The sequence below is a fragment of the Ochlerotatus camptorhynchus genome, unplaced genomic scaffold, assembly GCF_037179485.1.
Source record: "Ochlerotatus camptorhynchus isolate MF236.1 unplaced genomic scaffold, CSIRO-AGI_Acam_v1.1 ptg000096l, whole genome shotgun sequence".
In the NCBI taxonomy this organism is placed as follows: Eukaryota; Metazoa; Arthropoda; class Insecta; order Diptera; family Culicidae; genus Ochlerotatus; species Ochlerotatus camptorhynchus.
In genome coordinates, this window is record NW_027040586.1 from 2,287,129 (window position 1) to 2,293,734 (window position 6,606).

Genomic DNA, 6,606 nt, shown 5'->3' on the forward strand with positions numbered 1-6,606 from the left:
ATATTCAAAAGAAAAAAAAATATGGTTTATTCTATTGGTTTGCCAAATCCGAACTGCCGTGCCTTCCGCTTAACCCCTTCTATTAAATTTTGCCCAGTGGTCTCATCGACCTTATTCGCCACCGAACGCCAGCTAGATTTAAACTGCTGCTCATTTTCCATGTTTTTATTAGTTTTTTTTTTTTTTAGATTCCGTTTGACCAAGGCCCAATACCGTTCGATAGGGCGGAGCTCTGGGCTATTGGGAGAGTTGTGGTCTTTGGGTATCACAACCACGTTGTTCGCATCGTACCACTCGATTGCCTTTTTCTCATAGTGGCAGCTCGCCAAGTCCGGTCAGAACAGCACATGTCTTTTATGTTGCTTTAGGAGTAGTAGCAACCACTTTTCCATGCACTCCTGGTCGTAGATCTCTTGATTGATGGTTCCCGTAGTAATTAAAATGCCGCTTTTTAGACCACACGTGCATATGGCCTGTCAGACGATATATTTTTCAGTTACTTCGATAGTTTGATGGTTTTGAAAATTTCAGTCACCTTCCCTTTTCCTGATGCGGTATAAAACTCCTGTCCCGGAAGCTGCTTGAAATCCGCCTTCACATAAGTGTCGTCGTCCATGACGACACAGTCGAACTTTGTTAGCAGATTCGTATACAGCTTTCGGGACCGCTGATTATCCGACGTGTTTTGTCTGTAATCTCGGTTCGCCACCTTCACCTTCTTAAACCTCACCTTAAACAACCCGGCTCGTTTCTTGGCCCGCTGCACAGTAGTATGGGAGACTTTGAGCTTGCCAGTGACGTCCCGGATGGAGAAGTTAGGATTCCGCTTATATTTCACCGCCAACTTCTTCGTCGTTGCTGCCACGTCCGGATTACGATTTCCGCCGCTTCCAGGCTTTCTGGCGGTCGACATACGCTTCCCGAACTCTTTTAAACGTTTATCGCGGTCGATTTGGCCACATCAAGCAATTTTGCCAAATTGGCGTGTGGGAACGTCGGATTTCTAGTCGGATTCTCTTGCTGCGCGAGCAAAATTTTGACACGCTGTTCCTCTTGCTTGGACGTCATTTTGAAAACTGGAGAGCATACGATGAAAACCCATCATAGCAACCATTGTATATACACTCAACTTCCAAATGCAGCATTTCAGGTTTTTTTTTTAATGCATTTTTAACAGAAATCCACCAATTTGAAGTTGACCCATTTTTGTGCGTTCCAGACTTTACCGCCCATGAAAAACGATTTATTAAAATCAATCCACCACACACCTGTTATACATTCTAATTAGCTACTACTTTGATGAAACCTTTTCAATCCCAATTGATTTACTAATCTAATGCGCCCTCCCTGTAGGTATTTTTTAACATGATGTATAAGCCCCTTATTGCAACGAGGGGCAAGCCGGGACCCATAAATTCGAAAAGTAGAGATAGAATCATGCCATGTGATCTTTTTGAACTGTTTCATTAGATAGTGTAGTATACATTTACAAAAAAAAATTATAATTTTCCGTTGCACTAACTTAGCGATGGGCCCAATCTTAGATCCATAGGCTAACATTAGAGCCTATTATTTTCCTTAAAAATGAAACTTGTTGTACTCGAATCGGTTTAAAATTGAAGGAGTAACAGGTATTTTCAAGAGAGCCTTAATTGTTTGGTTTTCAGACAACAAATCATCACAATCAGCTGACCCAGCAACGTTCAAATTGCTGTCGAAATCAAATCGAAATCTTATCCAAAAATCACGAAATTTGAACTTTGAATGCTTATGTAATATGAGGTGTTTTATTCAGGTCGGTCTGGTCTTATAATTCGTCAGAAAATTGTCCAGTCCGGAACTAGTTGACCGACTCCAGAAATAATCAATAGCATTCGGTAGGACCTAAATAACTTTGACGTTTGTTGTGATCAATTCGATGCAGTGGCTGCCAATAATCTGATCTTAATTTTTATTTGTCGAATTGGCCACAGACGGCGTCCAATTTACTGGTGGAACGAGGAACTTAGCACCCTCCGCGCTAGTTGTCTCTGAGCCAGAAGACGTGTTCAGAGAGCAAGAACAGAAGCAGACAGAGAGCAACGAAGAGGAGTGTTTCGAGCGGCCAGGGCCGAACTTAAGGGGGTATTCCCGATCTTTTTTTTTTCAAAAAAAACAAATTTTTTTTTTCACGTTTTTTGTACTTTAGACTATATATTTTCATCCCCCAAGCCGTTTTCCAATCAGCGAATTCGGTGTCCAGTTTTTCGCGCCTTGAAATAAAAAATGCAGCGCCCGAAAAACGGCTCTCCGCGCGCAACTTTGCGGTCGGGACTGACACTGCTCTGCAGGTATTCCAGACTTACCAATACATTTAGGTGCATGTACGGGCAATAGAGTCAAACGCGTTTTTCTCGAAACCACATTTTTTTTTATCGGGCGAAGATTTTTCTCAGAAACTATAAGAGATATTGACTTGAATCTTTGCGCATTTTGTTCCTTATTAAATTCACTTTCGGACCACTTTTAGCCAAAAATATTAACATTTAACATTGTTTGAAGCACCTTAAAGCTGCAAAAAAGCGGGCTAAAAATTTTCATATGGCCGCCATTTTGTTAATTTGCAAGATTTTTTGCTGCCAACGGGAGAAGCTCCAGAGAATCTTATGCAGATTATTAATTTTATCACGAAATCTGTTTCAGATGAAGCCCGTCCAGGCGTTTGCGGCGAACAGGGGTCTGTTTGCCGCCATTTTGTGACGTCAATAATGTATTTTTTATGTCGAAAAAATTTTATTTGTAAACTTTAATGTTCAATAGACAAGAATCCCAAAGAGTTAGGCGCATTACTATTCATTTTCCTTGAAAAAAAAAATAATTGAAAAACAGGCCGAAAAAAGGTAAAAGATTGGGAATACCCCCTTAAGGGGGGAGTACACTTTGATTTTTCAAAAAAATGTATTTTTTTTGGCTTAAAATGTTCCTTGGGATGTATACTTTAATTAAGAAAAGACTCCAAGTCCGCCAGAGTATTCCTTACCGCTTTACGAAGCGATTTCCTAAAACATGTACCGGCGCGCTGAGAGAGCAATTTTATCTTTAAACGCGTTTATCTCGAAACAGGGTTTTACGTATCTACATTTTCGATTTTGTCAAAAATGGATTTTTAATCCACGATTTTGTAAGCATTTTTAGGGTGAAAAAATGGACTTTTTTTTCCTAAGGCCACAACTTTTGAAAAAATTAATTTAAAAAAAATCGGAATACGTATTTCTAACCCAAATTTCATTACTAATCAGGATTTTTGTTCGATTTATGTTCCAGGATCACAGGGAAAGGAGTATTTTCCCACGCCGTTTTCCGACTTCCGCGCCAATCGAGTTCAAAAAAATACAAATTGTAGTTCGAAGGATGACTAATAAATGGGTTATAACATATTTGCCCTCCCTGAGCGGGGGAGAAGTAGCTCATCGATTCTTCCGGTTCGCCTCCTAGCATCGTGCTATAAGGTACCAGGCGATAACCAGGGTAGTTGATCGATAGCTCGATGACGTCATTTCGTTGGCGTCTGCAATGGGAAATTCTCGTAGCAGGCGTTGACGATGGGACGATGGGACGTTGTCGAGTTGTTGAATAGCAACTATCGTGGTAACTCACCGATTACCTGTCGATCTGCCAAATTTGGAAAGACGTCTGCATTGAGTTGTCTCATATAATAATATTCCGCCCACTATATCACAAGAAATTGCGAGTAGCTGAGTGGAATGGAGATAAGTTAAGCATTGGGTACAGGACCAAGTCTCCCCTGGGTGGTGCCAGAAGATGAGCGCAATAGAATCATCAAGTTGCCATAAGGCACGGAATGAGACTATTGCATTGCTGGGTAGTCAAAGTCTTCCATTCGTTAGTCATTTCAGGTGGATTAGAACAGGTTTAGGTTTAGGGTGAGCGTTGGCCAGAGTTGGGTTTTTCAGTGGTAATCCTGGATAGGATCCTGTCATTGAACGTCGCGTGAAAGTGGAACTTAATGAAGGCCTAAGTACTTTTTCGTAGTTTTTAGTTTTCGGATTTGAAAGATCGTCGGTTACAGTGGCCTGCTTACAGAGCAGAAAAACGCGGTCCCAGGTCCTTACATATCAAATAGATTTATGGTAAAATCGCTTGTGTATCGTGTATTTTGCGAAACTCGTTGTTGTCGTTGGTTCAGGGTTTGAATGGATACAAAAATTTGAGCAACGGTATTATGTGATATGAGGGGCTCGGTGGCCTTAGAGTAACCGTTTTTGCTTACTAAGCAGAACATCATGAGTCTAATCTTAAGCCCTTCCACATTCAAGATTCGTCAATCGTTTTATTTATTAATATGACTACATGGTAATAACAGCAACTAGGTGATTAAAAAGGTGCTCGTCTACCTAGTGGCAAACGTTTTTGCTTACTGAGCAGAAGACCGTGGGTTCAATCCCAAGCTCCTTCGCGTTATATGATCGTTAGAACATCAATTCAGCTTATCGTTTACCAAAACGAACCCTGCTGCAAACCCAACCCTCTTCTCCAACATCCCAGTGATTCCTCAGGGAAGTGCAGAGGTGTTCTTGGCTTCAACCAAAGCGAGTGTCATGTCAACACAATCCTTCCCATTCCTTTCTTGACCTGTGTTCGGGCGCGGTCGGTGCTGGTATTGCCTAATTTAAGATCACCAGTTTTTACACATTGAGGATGATTGCTAGTCCCAAGCATCGTCTATTGGTTCTCTGTGTAATTACAGCTGATCTGGCAATAACAGAGTTGAAAGTGGCGATCCAAGCGTCCTCGGACATGTTCAGGAATGTGCTACAGAAATGCCTGGACGAGGATTACTTCCCTGACAGGTGGAAGATACAGAAGCTAATGTTGTTGCTGAAACCATGAAAACCACCGGGGGATCCAGCATCGTATAGGCCTGCTGGATACACTCGGAAAACTCTTGGATAGGATCATCCTAAACAGGCTGACGAAATGCACGGAGAGTGAGCACAGATTGTCGGAGAGGCAATTCGTATTCCGGAAGGGGAGATCGCCGGTGGATGCAATTCGGACAGTGGTCAAGAGAGCCGAGAGGAGATCGATATTGCGCCGTGATAACGATCGACGTCAAGAATGCGTTCAACGTCGTCTTGACGGTAACAGGCGAGACGCTGGAAGAGGTGAAAGTGTTGTCAACCGAGGCGATCGACATGATTGGTAACTGGATGCAAGGAGCGAAGCTGCAGATAGCCCACCACAAAACGGAAGTGTTATTGGTCAGAACTTCAACAGCCACGTCGAATAGGCCATCAACGCGATAGCTAGAATCATGCCGAACAACGCTGGTCCCAGCAGTAGCAAGAGAACAACAGGAGTGAACACGGCGGAGAACGGTAGATGGACACATCGACTAATACCGATCTTTTCGACCTGGGTGAACAGAAAACACGGAGAAGTCAACTTCCACCTAACGCAGTTCCTGTCTGGCCACGGCTGCTTCAGGAAATACCTGTATCGGTTCGGACATGCAGCGTCACCCCTCTGTTCGGAGTGTGACAACGTCGATGAAACGCCGGAGCATGTGGTCTCCGACTATCCAAGGTTCGAGACAGTACGAAGGGAGATGCCCGTCCTTAACGTGGAGAATGTCGTCGATGAAATGTGTCGAGAAAAGGGTACTTGGAATGCCGTCAACAGAGCAGTCATGCAGATTATCACGCCTATTCTGTATTTCGTTTCGAACGAAATTCTCATACAAAAAAATATTTTTTTGTATGAGAATTTCGTTCGAAACGAAATACAGAATAGGGGTGTATATCGGAGATGCAGCGTAAATGGAGAGAAGATCAGCGATCTAGCAAAGCCAGCTAGCGCTGAGAGTATCAGAAGTGCATGAGCTTAGCCACCACCCGAAGTAGTCGCTTCACAACCTGCGAGATTTCGACCACTGAATACGCTCTCTGTCTCTAGAACTAGTGGCTTAAGCGCCATCTCTGAAGAGTCCTCGTCAAGTTTTGATTTACCCGGCAAGACACCCAACCTCAGGGCGGGTTTATGACTCACAAAGCATCACGATTACGAAGAGTATTTAAATCACAAAATGTGACGCAAATTTGATAACAGCTTTTCGTCTAGATATAAATCTACTGTATTTTACGTACATATAGGAACCTCAAACTCTTTTCTATCAGTTGTCTAGTTGAGTTGTTAACAAATGAGCAATTTGTGCGAACAATTTAGCCTTAAGCCTGGCCTTAAGGATTGATCATGATGTATAAATATTTACCGTATATGATCAGTTAGGTATTCGTGATCACAGTTCATACATGCTTGATCATTATGAATAAATCGTTGAAACAAGAGATAAATGACCATAACGACCATGTCATTTACAACAATAGAAAAAAGTACAGCTTTTTCCAAACAAACCACATAGGTTCGCTAATACACAGAAAAGTACTAATTACCTGCAATAACTTTGAAATCATACTGTGCTGTCAGCACATGGTGGATAATTATGGTGCTTCATGATTAGCGTTCCGGGTTTCTGTTTTCGAGCATTAAGGAACAAATCGTAAGGTGATTCAAACGATTCGCCTTAGTCGAACTCTAACCAGCAAC